This window comes from Rousettus aegyptiacus, unplaced genomic scaffold (genome assembly GCF_014176215.1).
Source record: "Rousettus aegyptiacus isolate mRouAeg1 unplaced genomic scaffold, mRouAeg1.p scaffold_m13_p_1, whole genome shotgun sequence".
NCBI lineage: Eukaryota > Metazoa > Chordata > Mammalia > Chiroptera > Pteropodidae > Rousettus > Rousettus aegyptiacus.
In genome coordinates, this window is record NW_023416284.1 from 158,740,288 (window position 1) to 158,754,589 (window position 14,302).

General features: G+C 30.9%; 1 protein-coding gene across 6 annotated transcripts in view; it reads left to right on the forward strand.

The window, feature by feature from the left end:
• LAMA2 (laminin subunit alpha 2) overlaps window positions 1–14,302 on the forward strand; it is a 485,514-nt gene that overhangs the window by 91,827 nt on the left and 379,385 nt on the right. The window lies entirely within an intron of this gene.

Consider the following 14,302-nt stretch of genomic DNA (forward strand, 5'->3'; position numbering starts at 1 on the left):
TCAGACATGTGTCCAGCTCTTCCATTTACTAGATATTCGATCATGGCAAAATTACTTAGTCTCCCATCTTTAAAATGAAGACTAAAAATCTAACTAATAGGGATGATAACATAATTATGAAAAGGTAAGGACATAAGGAATATGAAATAATAAGTGTTCAACATTGTCAGTAGACTATAACCAAGCATTGAATATATTAAGTATTATATTCTGTCATGGGAATTATCAAGCCTAATACTTTGAAATAAAACTCAGGAATCTATTCAAATAGGAAATTAAATGGAATTTGCTTCAAAGTAACCAATTAACACTTTCAAAATAACTAAGAACACTATTTGCTGAAATCGAATTCAATATAGATCAGTAATAATGTAAGCATATTAACTAAAGAATACAAACAGAGATTTTAAAATGCAGGTAATCTCATTTGGAGGTACAAACCAACAACATAGACGTTAAGGAGAAGTTATTTTAATTAATTATATCATAGCTGCAAAGTCCCCCTGACCCTTAAAGACACATATAGTACAAGTTTAGACTGATCAGGATCATCAGTGTCTTTGCTCAAGATCCTCAAGGTCATGCGTCCAATCTAAGAAGCACTGGTGTAAAATGAGAGCAGGTAAGAGAATCAGAAAAGGAGACCTCACTTTTCAATTCCAAAGAAACGGAAATACAAAAAAAAGGTCTTTGCTTTTTCCTACAGTTCATCTGTATTATGGATTGTAATTGTATTTTAAATAATACTTAATATAATAGTATCAACAGTATTTCACCATGAGAAGCATTAAATATTTAAATGCATAGTATGAAATACACTCTCCTTATTTTTATTTTTATTGACCATATTCTTGCTAACTCTAACTTTATGTTTTTTATTGTTGATATGACTATCAAAGGAAGGTATCATTTTTAATACATACAGTATTTTTCATTGTTCCTAATCAAGGGATTTTTTTATATGTAGTCTGAACAAGAAATTGAAAATGATGCATAAAACTACAACTTTTTAACTTGAAGGGCTGTTTATGCATCATGGGTTTACTTATTTTTGCAGTCATGTACATTTTAAAATTGCCATTTGTATTCTAGCTTTTTACTGTAGTGGAAACTGGGATTGGAGACAATGGAAACTGTGATGTACAATATATATGTTGCATCCAACTGAGAAAAACCACCACTTTTATCTGTACTTCAATCAGCATGAGGTTTTCTTTTAGTTTGTTTAGAAGAATCAGGTCTCGTCACCTGCATAGCATACAATATTTGACAGAAAAATTTTCTTTTGCCCTTGTGGCTTAAATGCTGAATGCCATAGAATCCTTCATCTAGCTGAAGAACAGGTTAAGGTTTTATCTGTGACAATGATAACAATAAAACACAATACTATTTTAAATTATTATGCCCGATAGATCAAGAACCATTATCTGAATACCAGATAGAGCCAAGTAATTCTCTATGATTCAGATTAGATATAAAAACACTTAAAAACAGGTATGTATTATAAACCATTATGGAAAACTCTGTGGCATTATCTACTTATCTAATAAATGCACACTCTATTATGCTGCAATTCAATGTATAGGCAGGCATATACTCAAGAGAAATTTGTGCACCTGTGCATCAAACACACACCCAAGAATGCTCAGAGCAGCACTATTAATAATATCTAAAGCTGGAACTAACCAACAGCATCAGTATTAGCACGGATAAATATTTTGTGGTATGGCCATGTAAGGAATACTGTAAAACAGTAAAAATGAAAAAACCACTGCTATACCTGACAGCATGAATGAATCTTCAAACAATGTTGAGCAAAAGAAATTAGACATAAAAGAGCATATACTACATGGTTCTATTTATATAACATTCATGTTAAAAGTTAGGGTAATAGTTCTTTGGGTAGTGTGGAAATAAGAATTGAGAAGGTAGATTTTGGGGCATGGGAAATATTCTCTTTGACCAGGATAATGGTTATGTGGCTTTTTATTTATGATCATATATTAATAATATTATGAGAACACATTACAATATTTATGAAATACATTGAAATTATACAAATATGCATTTGTTCATATATGCATTATATATATACAAAATATTGGTCTATATAGTACATAATATGTTGGCATATAGCATATAACCAATTTTTAAAATGTTTTTAAAAGAAGAAAAAATTCTGGAAATAAAAAATACATTATTTTCTCTTCACTAGAGATAAATAACTCAATTCTGGAGAAGTCGTGTAAGTAGTTAGGCATATGTTAAAATATACTACGTAAGCAATTCAAATATATCTAGACTTTCTATGGATCACAAAACAAAATTATGTTTCATTATATTTTATACAGCTGCTTAAAAAATTAAAATAAAAACTGATTTTTTTCTTGAATAATCTTATAGATTATATTAACTGTAAACAAATTTAACATGAGTAATTATTTTAAATATTTTATAACTCAGAGCCTGTTGAATTTATCTTGGTTTTCATTGAGTTCAATTCACTTTGATTTTAAGTTAAAACATTCTATGTAAGTCATTATGTTCTCATATAATAAGTGTTCCTATTATGGCTCCCCAGTTAGAAAATTTTGTACATAAGAATACTACCTTCAGCAACAGAGTACATATATAAATCTATAGATTACTCACCTACTCTTCAAGCGTGTATTATGAAAGGTAGAAGGCCTGTGTAAACATGCCTGGCATCTAACAACTGAACTTGGTAACATAAAGTCTAGCAAAATCTTACTATTCAAATGTATAATATATTACTTTTTAAAAAATTATTTTCATAATTGTTGAGATGCATCATCCCAGAGGATGATAAAGGTGATACTAATAGATGATACTTATGTTTCTGGAAAGAGTTAATTTAAATAAGTAATTTGTTTGCCTTAAAACTGATTAATAAAGCAAACGTAGTTATCTTATTTTAGATCTTGGAAATCTAAATATATGCACCGAAATACCTAATATCCTGAAAACAGCAGCTTTGTTTCTGATAGCATCTCTTTTAATTATGTGATTTGAACATTTTTAAGGGATCTTACTATTTATTTTGCACAGATGAAAAATAAATTGAGAATATTTCTTGATCAAAACTAGTTGTCTTGGAATAAGAGTAAAAGAGAGGAGATGTAGTGGACATTGTAGAATGTTTTTACTATTTCAAGTTGGAATTAGTTGTGAAATAATAGTATCACACTGAATAAAATATTTTCTTTTAAGAAACAAAAATGAGGTATTTTAGGAAAGGACTTACTAAAAGAGAGGACATGATGATCTTTCATGTTGCTATAAGAAGCTATATACAGTAACTAAGGAAGTTGAAAATGTCAGGGAGTTAATATGATGGAAAACTTAAATATAAGAATTAGAAATGATGAGTAGGGTCTTCAAAGGAAGAATTGATAGGATATGTTAAAAGTTTGGTTAATTTCTCTATTTTTTAAAAAATATAAATTCTATCTCATTTTTCTATTCCATCTTCTTGAAGCTCCTTAACAAATTTGGTCTTCTTTTATGGATTATCTATGTCATCTTTCTCCTCATTTTAGTTTCTTTTTTCTTTTTTTAATAGGCAATGTCTTCAACTCTGTCTTCCATAAGTTGTATCAAAGCATTTTAGAAATATTTGGAATATTTCTTTTTTACATTGCTCTATTCTTTTTTTCTTTTTGAATCTCTCCAAGAATATTAGAATTTCTTTCCTTTTTAAAAAAAAGTTATCAGTTCTTTGTATGATCTTTTGTCTTCCAGATTTTTTTTTTTCTGCTTAATCTTGGCTCTTCTTTTATGTGAAGTTCTCTGTACTAAAAAATTCTTCATGTTTTCATTTACTATTAACATTTCACTTCGAGGTCCTAAAATGACCTGATTGGGGAGCTACTTGGGATGATTGAAAACTCTGTGAGGACAGGCAACAGGGTGATTAGATAGAAAGCCAGTTGTTTTACTGGGGCAGCATTATGTGCAAGAATGTGTACATGTTTTTTCCCTCTGGGATCATATCATTTCTTTAGAGAGGTAACCTCCATACTTATCCTGTGAGGAGAAGTGGCTACAAGTATTTGGGGCCACAGCTGTTTTTGACCACAAGTCAAGAAAAGTGTCCATCATTTTTGTCAAATTATGTCTCTTAATATAATCACATCTTATGAATAATGTTTATCTCTCATAACTGATTCATTGGGGAAAAAAATGCCACAAATTTAATTCCCTAGTAACTGAAGATTCGCCTTTTGGGATTCATATTTGTGTATACAATTACAATCCACTTGATTATAATAGAGCCTTGAATGCTAAATTATAGTATCACATGCAGCAAGTAAAATGTTGAATATTTAGCTTATTTTTTCCAAAATATTTATCATTTATTCTGAAATATTTCATCTATAAATTGACTACTCTATTATGTTGACTTTTCTTTATACAGAAGTTAAAATGATTGTGGAAAGGCAAATTATTCAGATGCTGAAATTACATATTCATTGATTTCAAGTAGATTATAGGCTGGTAAATTAAATAATGCTTTATGTAACAGAGTTTATTTCTTTAAATCATACAGAAAATGCACATGATTCTAGAAATAATAATGTTCAAGTGCTAAGAAGCTCTCGTTATTTTTCTTGCCTTTGCTACACACACACACACACACACACACACACACACACACACACACACACGCATGCACACTAGTTTCGTAGCCACAAGAATTAGCGCTTTGGAGAGAAAAGGAAGGAAAAAGAATGCCCTGAGCATGCCTTTGAATAGCTCAGGCAAGAACAGGTGTTATTATCCCAGGAGGAAACTCTAAGTGACTTTTTTTGTAATTGGAAGTGTGTCCTGCCCTGATAAGAACTTGTGGATGAAAAAAAAGAAAAATCAAGAGAATAGTAAATAGCCAAGAGGAAGAAAGCGAGAAAACTTTTCTGTGTTCCTCCATATAAATGTATGTTATTTCTATAAGGACTTGCTTAAAAAGAAGACTAATTTGGGATGCTACCTACCTCTATTTTAAAAAAAAATCCTCTAGAATGTGGTTTTAAGTAGGCCACTGACCAAAAATAGGCCATAACACATGTCAGGCAGCTTTATGAACTTCAGGGTTCTAGGAAATTTCATCCATCGGAGAGTTCCCCAGTGCTTTAAACAGTGTGAGAAAGGAAACAGCAGTAAAAATTAACCATGCTAGTAAAAATCTCTTCTGTAAGAAATACTGAGTAGAGTCTAAATAGTTTTGCTGTTGTTCTTATTGGTTGGATGGTTTGCTCAGGATATTTGCTTCTTTGCTTGTTGATTTTTAGTATGTAAATAAAACTTTGTAAGACCAAAAACAGGAAAATCTTTCAGGAAGCTTTAAGATAACATCATACATTTTTGAGGTTTTTAAGGCTGAGATTCCATTTTGTTTTACTTAAAGTGAGTGTTCTAATGTTGCACATTTTTGTTTATTCAGAATTTTTGCTTGTTCATGAAATTCAGAAGAAATTCTTTCCATTGACAATCTCTCATTGTGTATTCATCACCACTCTAAACCCTCATTTACTCTAAAATTAAGCATTCAATGATATGCATGTTATAAATTCATCCTCAGTTGCAAAATTTTCTTGGTGCTTAAGAAATTGTACTTTAATCACTTTTAGTCAGAAAGTTTAGCAAAAATAGTACTTTGACACACAATGTCAGCATGTTCTTAGATTTTGATAAATGTGGACAAAAATCAATAGACAGATACATGAAGGCTCAAATAAAATCATCATACTTCACAAGCTTTTCCTAACATAACTCACAACTGTAGACTTTCCTTTTCAATAATAAAAGAAAATAAGTCATGGAAATGTAATGTGCAACATGGTGACTATAATCAATAATAATATATTGCAAATTTGTAAGTTGCTAAGAAAGTAAATCTGAAAGTTCTCAGCACGAGAAAAAAATTATGACTTTGTATGAGGACAGATGGTAACTAGACTTAGTGTGGTGATCATTTTGCAATATATACAGATGTTGAATCATTATATTGTACACTTGAAATTTATATATGTCAATTTCATGTCAATAAAAAAAGGAAAGAACGGTTTTGATAACTAGAAAGCACCTATTGAACTTTCTATTCAAAAAGGACTTTGCAGGAGGCAGAATAATAACTCAAAAATAAGTAGAATCAGTAGCTTCAAAACACTGTTGTATTCAAAGGTAACATGAATTTTAAAATTATTTAATACTTTCAGTTTAGATATTGAAAACACTAATTGGATCAAATGACAACATTGATTGATACTAAATTTGAATATATTCCATAATTGGGTCTCATTCCATCCATTTTCTTCTCTCCTAGTTATACTTTTAATATGTCACCCCACTAACTCTTTTCTTTCTGAATTCTACTTGCTTTTTTATCTTTTTAAAGATAAAACAAACAAACAAAAAATAATCTCTACTCTTTATTACATGCATGCCCATACCCGCTGCCTCATATTCATTCACTTCTCAACTGTTAACAAACTATATTCAGTTTCCATCTCTCTGTAAAGCTGTTCTCATTAAGTTCACCTTCTGAATTCAGTGGAGATGTTTCTCTATCTTTCCTGAATTCTTTGTGGCATTTAACATGTCTGAACACTTCTTTGTTTGAGGATTCTCTTCCATTGACTTCTGAGAAAACATTTTCTTCTAATTACTTCCTACCCTTCTGGTTTTGTTCTTCTGGGTAACCTTGATAGGTTCCAGTGTGTAATTCTTACGTACCAATGTTATTCTAAATTCCGTACTATGTCTCTTTTTTGGTTCCGTAGAGTTTCCCTGTGTATCTGCACTTTCTTGGCATCCATTCCAAGGGTATGCTGGAGACTTCCAAGTTTAGACCTTCAACCTGATCTGTTACTCTTTGGGTTCTCTACCTGAGTGCCAGCAAAGAAATGTGGAGATTGTTCTTGAGTCTTCCTTCTCTTTTACCCTTAAATTTAAGGAAGTACCAATCTCATTGATTTTTACCTTCTTAATGCTCTTAAAATTTTCCTCTTTTCTCAAAGATCTTGAGAATATCATGCTAACAAAATAAGACAGATGGAATAAGTCATGAACCATATGATTTCACACACATGTGGGATATAAAACTGAAAGCAACAAATGAACAAGATAACCGAAACCAAAAAGTGGTTACCAGAAGGAAAGGGGTAGGTAGAAAAGGGCAAAGGGAATCAAATATATGGCAATGAAAGAAGATTAGACTTTGGGTGGTCATCACATGTTGCAATATATAAATGATATATTACAGAATTTACACTTGGATCCTATATAATTTTACTAACCAATGTCACCCCAATAAATTTAATTTTTTTCCTCTTTTTTCTATATCTATTGTTAGTTCCCTTCAGCCATGGTTATATCTTTCCTGCATTGATAGAATCGCATTCTAATTTTCTGTATTGTCCCTGGTTTTATTCCACTCCTCTAAATGCCTTCCCTTTTAACATTTATAATATCACTTATCAACTTGTATTATATATTTGATTTTACTTAATCCCATATAAATCATTCTCTGTGTTAGCTCATCAGATATCAATTCTATATCAATATATTTCTGTCTTTGCCATTCAGTCCATATCATAGTGCTTGTTATAAGTGCTACATATATATATTAAATCTATATATCTACATATATTTATGTAAACACATGAGTAAATAAGGTCTGACTTCTCTAAAGATAGGCGATAGTGACCAAATGAGTAGTAGTGCATGAATAAGAGCTAGTCATTCAGATTGAAAGGGCCTTTTAACAGCTGATTTAGCAAGAGTCTGGAAGAAGTGTTTTACCTTTTCCTTTCATTTGTGAAAGTTGACCTATATTAAAAGCAGATAATTCATAAATTTAGTATAGAACTTAAATACAACCTCAGTATTAAATCTACTTAAGTACTAAGTTATATAGAGAATATATAAGATAAATAAATCAAATGATATGTGAAAAAATGTGGAAACCATGATAATTTTTTAAAAATTTATACAGGAATGTTGAACATACTAAATTATGACATGTTATATCAAATAATGGTATAGCCAATATCTTTCCATTTTTTTTAATTAGGCAGAAGTGTGCTTAAAGTCAGTCAAAAATAAAAAAGAGCATAAGAAATACTTTTTTCTAACATCTAAAAATTTAAAAACTAATTTAGTACTAAATAGTTTTGGGGTTCATAATGTAGAGAAATGAACCTTGCAGTGATAGTAATTTCCCATGACACACAGTAAGTGTCTGTAAATTTGAGAAATTTAGCTTGAATCATTGGGAAAGGAGAATAGAGGTAGTATAAAATATAAAAAAATTAAACCAAATCTATATCTCTGCTATTTTTGCAAAAAATAGACCTTTCACTTCTGATTATAAAAAATGTCTTTTTTCCTCCTCTCACTCTTGGATTGTTTGTTAGCTATAGTAAATAAATTTTGGAGAAAAGTGCAAATATCCATGTACTTTGCTTTTGCATTTAAATCAGTATGTATTCAGATGCAGGCTACTATTTTAAAAAATTAAAAGCTTAAATCATAAATTTTGTCTTTGTTAAGGATATTTTTAAAAATAGCGATCTGAGAACAGTTATTTTTTCATAAAAGTGGAGGTATCACATTTTGCTTTCATATAGTTATGATTATTCTTTTCATCAATTGCTTTGTTAGTAGGTCAAGGAGAAATCAAACCTAAGAAGGGTCCATGGAGAAAAGAGACCAATCATATCAGAATTTAAATTAAATTGAAAAATTTAAATTAAGGGAGCTACTCTTTTCCTACTTTCTGTATGATGTGAAAATTCATGCATTTTAAATGGGAAATGGGAAATTTCATAGCCCCTCAACAGTAGTGATGTGAGCTCTGTGGTCAGAATGGAGGCAGGGTACAGTATACCTGTGGCAGCTTTTACTCAGTTAAGGAAATTATTTTTGAAACATCCTGACTACATTATGGAGTCTTGAGAAAATTTACAGTGATTTCTTTTTAGTGGAACAAAGTACTTGCTCTTTTTCAGCTTAGAATCATTTTCCACCATTCAACATTTAACAGGTGGCACAGATTCGATCATAGAAATGTATTTGCTGTGCACACACCTGCACACACACTTACACATGCAAAGTCTTACCAACCATCTTTGTATTCCTTTGTGTGTGTCAAATTTAACCATGAACTAGAATTTGTGTTTTAGTTTGAATATTAATTTACTTTCTCAAAAAATATCATTTACTTTTTCCCTAGGCTGTTTTACCTAAGATGTGTTCATAATTTCATATTTAATATGATGTTGAATAGAATGAAAGTTGTGTGAAGTTAAAATCATGATATCAATTATCTTTCTCTCACGTAGAATAAAATAGGCACTTTGACCAGATATAGTATCTATGCTAATTAAATACATTTAAACTATATCGACTGAATTTACAGAATGTCATTTTCTCTATTAAGTTATATGACATTCTGATGAAACCAAATATATTTTCAAGTTGCAAGTAGCACAGTAATAAAATATTTTGCATTAGACAGTTGTATAAATGTACACGAAAATTGAGTCTAATACAGTAGCTATAGAAATTTATAAATAAACCTCCAAGAATAAAGCTGTTTATAAGCAATTAATATATATGTGCTTTGTTAGAGGAGAATTTATTGTGAGTGGGGAATGCATTAACTCTTTTAGACATAAAAATTCTATTTCCCAAATAAGTTCATTCATATAAATGATATGCTTTGTGTAAGTCAGGATTCAGCTTCTAGCTGTTTTCTTATGTTGGAAAATGAAATACTAGGATTTGAAATGGTTCTGGAGACACAGCCTTTCCTGTCAGGGATTCTAGCAGATGCTGGTATAATTTAATATTCGTGAAAGACAGAGCAAATATAGAATAGCATCAAATTGATTTTGCAGAGTTTTCAAGCCAGATGTCCCTTGGCATTTACATGGAAGAACTCTACTGTGTACCAAGTTGCATATTTTTGTGTGCAAGTTCTCAGCCATGGTATGTAGTCATTGGTGTTTTGACAGCCATCTGCTCATTCCTTACTTTCTCTATTCAACCATAGCTAAAATTGAACATTTTTCAAAGTGGAAAAGTCCAGGCAGTTTTGATGATGAGAGAACAGAAAACTAGTATAGTATTAAAAACAAAAGGCAAGACATATCTTTTGCTTAGTAATACCTCCTGTGTTGAAAGAGAATGTCTTTAAATAGCAGTAAACTCTTTGAGAACAGAGACCTCATCTTCTTATTGATTGAGCTTGTTTTAATTATGTGCAAAGCTCTAGCTAGATCCTGAGGATATTATAGAAATGAGTAACTTCACAGCGATTAGTCCAAGGCTGGCCTTGTCTTATATACAGTAAGCACTTCATACATTTTGCTGAATGAATGAATGAATGAATATATTAGAATCCTTATATAATGGACTGTTTATTTGTAGGAAATTTTACCTAATAACTGATAGATTTTAATATGTGGAGATATGTGCATGTGATATGCATGTTTATATCCTATAAGTAAATGAAAGAGTTTGATAAAATTTTGAGCAAAAACTGTGCACTTACTGATGTGCTAGGCATTCTGGAGATTCAAAACAAGTATGTGATGAATATATCTACATAAAAAAATAAAATAAAGAAAAGAACAGTTTTAAATGATAAATTGTATGATACAGATTAATTGATAAGAAAGGATGGGAATTTTTTTTTATCAAGAGGATAGATTTTGAGCTGATTTTGAAGGAAATATTAAATTTAGATTGATGGAGAATAATTCAAGTAGAGACATTAACACAGTCTAGGTGAGGTGGGTAATGTATTTATGTGTTAATTGAGTCATTTATCAAATGTTTTTGAACACTTTCTTGGGTCCAGCATTATATTAAGCAGATGTATTAACAAAGAAGCTTTCAATTTAGTTTAGAGAAACAGAGACAATAAACAAGTATTATTATGAGTATCTACAAATCTTAGGGCCATATATCTATCTATCAGTTTCATGAGCATGATTTACAAACCTGCTTCAGTACTCACAGGGTAGACAAAATATATATCTCTAAAGAATAACACTTTACTGGGTATGTTTGTTGTAGCTAAGCAAATATATAAGATTCTGAAAATGTTTTTTAATTTCTTCTTTCAACGTGCTTGGGACCAGTTAATGTTTACAGTTTTGTGAGTGAATAGATTTATATAGTGAAAATATTTCATTCAATAAGTTGAGCTTCTTGTGATTTGAATAAATCTTTAGAGCCTTAGGGAATCAATAAAGTCTTAATTTTAATCTTTTATATGTGTCTAAGTTTAAGCTCTTAGTATTATCAACTCTTTATTAATATTTTAAAATTTTGAATAAGATAATTACCTTTTGGGATATTTTATTCTGACCAGCCATAAGCCAATCTGGTGGTAATCATAAAATTCAATATCAATAATTAAAAATGAGCAACCTTTGACTTTCTTGACCTGACTGAACTCAACAAATATATATTTTACTCCCCAAATAATTCAGGGTATGTTATCTAGATACGATTTTACATGATACAGTATATTGTTAAATTAACCATAGTACAAAAATGGATAAAACCTTATTAAAGATAGAAGGAGAGAACAAGTTAGAGGAATTAGCAGGCACAAATCAGAAGTTTCATTTATAAAACTGAAGAACAATTTACTTTGGAAGCAAAAATCTCATGACAGTAAAACAAGATGACAAAAAAATTACTCTGTGTGCAAGTATGGAGGAAAAAAAATAGCTTATATACCATAGTGATCTGAGAGCTCATTATACATCAGAAGGGAAGAGCTCTAACTACCCTGCAATTAAAGTGCTAGAGAGTGTAAATAAGAGTGTATCATGTGTGGTGGCTTATAAAAACTCAGGAGTGGATGGAGTTTTCGTAGATTGGTACTCCTGAAAAAGGAAACTGATTAGGATTATTTGACCAAGGAACTATTATACACCTTCTGTAATACATTCTGTCACATTTAACTAATTAGGAATATTTAATCAAGGAACAGTTAGGCACCTTCTGTAATACCTCCTGTAACATCTTTCAAGCAAGAATGTTTTATTTTGGATATCATACTTATTATAAGATTAATACTTCAAAGGTATACCATCTATGGACACTTACAGATATATTCTTTTTTATCCCCAATAGTATATATGCTTGACTCCATGAACTTGACTGCCAAGCAGAATTGGGAACTGAACAAGTTTCAGTGTGGATAACTAGTAACTACCCCAAGTTACAAAGAATCGTCTTCTCGTCTCTGTGTCCCAAACTCATTGACTCTAGGGAAGATAAAACACTTTTTAAATATCTGGAAATACTTGTAATGGAAATACGTATAATGGTATTCATTCTGGGGGAACCCTAAAGAAGATTAGAACACTTAAATAAAATGACATTATTAAAGAACCTAAAACTGGTGATGGTGAGTTATTTTCTTAGTGCCTACTAAAAACTGGAGAAAAGAGAATGCTTTCAAGTACACATATTGTGAAAAATTACATGAGTTGTGAAAAAATATGAATTGTGAGTGGAAAAAAACCAAATCAGGAAAAATTTTTGGAAATGTTTTTAGTAAGCAGTAGTAAGCTATTTTTGGTGTCACATCTGAAAAGCAGTTTTTCAAAATATTATAATTTTAAATATCGTAAGTTGATTTTTAGCAATGACATGGTCACTTCTTCCTCAGACCTCCAGGGCAACCAGTTATAGAACCTTCTTGCCTTTACTTATTAGTTGAGATTGGCTTGCTAAAATCTACCTCTGTCTCTGGGCTAGGATATAGAATTTTCCTCTTTGACAACAGTTGACCCAGAATCACATTCTTTCTCTAGACCCTTATCTTTAAGTTCTTCATCTCCAAACCTAGGCTCCAGATCTTTGCCTAGGCATATAAGGTAAAGATTAGCTGAATCTGGTTTCTCTGGACTTGGATCCACCCTTACCTTAGCCCATCCTCAGGGCTTGAACTCTGTCCAGACTTACCTGGAGTATCTTTGAAATTTTCTCCTTGCTGTCGCTGTCGACCCCTACTCTGGTCCTTCATTTACTAATTCCAGTATTGAAATGTTCCTAATACAATTTATACAGAAATTATACAGCTCTTTTTCACTGTTTGAAGTTTTGTGAAGTCAAGAGGCCTTGCCTGTGTTGTTCTTTCTCGTATAATTACTGCCTACCTTAAGTGAACAATAGGAGGAATTCAATGAAGATGTGTTACATATAGTTGAGGAAGTATTGGGATTGGATTTAAAAAGTGCAACTTCCAGACTTAGGAAATCATCTGTCATTACCAATCTTTTGTTATTTTATCTACAAAATTTATATAATAAATGCCTATTCTATTTTATAGTTGCATTGTGAGAATAGAGATAAATGAAAATACTTTGTAAAGTTCAGTGCTACACATTTATTATGATTAATTTCATTATTCAAACAAATGTTAACAGTATATACCGTGTGACTCCTGGTTCATGGTTCTGTTTTTGTTTGCTCGTTTCAGATCAGCTAAACCAGAACAAGTATACTTGCTTTATAAAGAACTTTTTTAGAAAGAAGTTAGAACTTGTGTGACTAAATTAAATTGCAGAACCGCTGAGGTCTTTACTAATTTTATGAATATTTACTGAGCACCTATTGGATATCAATGACTCTAGTCATCTCTGAGAATAAAAAATATTAATAAATTATGGCCTCTATCTTCAAGGAATTTAGAGTTTAGTGGTCATAGAATGCTGGTAAAAAGCAAAAGCAAAAGTATGACAAAAACTCATTATACCTGGGAGTTTATATGTGCTTGGTAAATGAAAATTATTATTAGTAATGCTTGCTAAATGACTGTAAAGTGCTGATTTTTCACTTCAAGAATTTATAAGAACAAACAGAATATTTGTTTTCTTGCATATTTATGTGTGTGTTCAAACACCTGACAGAAAATAAAGTGTTTTGCTATAAACACTGTCAAATCTCACTTCAAAAAAAATTTGTCTATAAAACAAGTTTTTCCATAGATATACCGAAGCAGCATAGAATGTGCTTTTAAAGCATAAAACAGAATTAGTTGCTTGAGTCAGTTGTGAAGTATTTTTTATGCAACCTTTGTTCTAAGTCTTCCCCTATGGATCAGGCTAAGACCTGGCACAATTTGAAAGTGGTAATGGAATATAAATGTTCTAGAATCAACTCAGCAGTGAACATAGCTTTAACATAGTATTTATTCGAACCATACATTTATATATTCCAATTTTTTTTTAGGGGATCGAGAGGAAGGATAGAC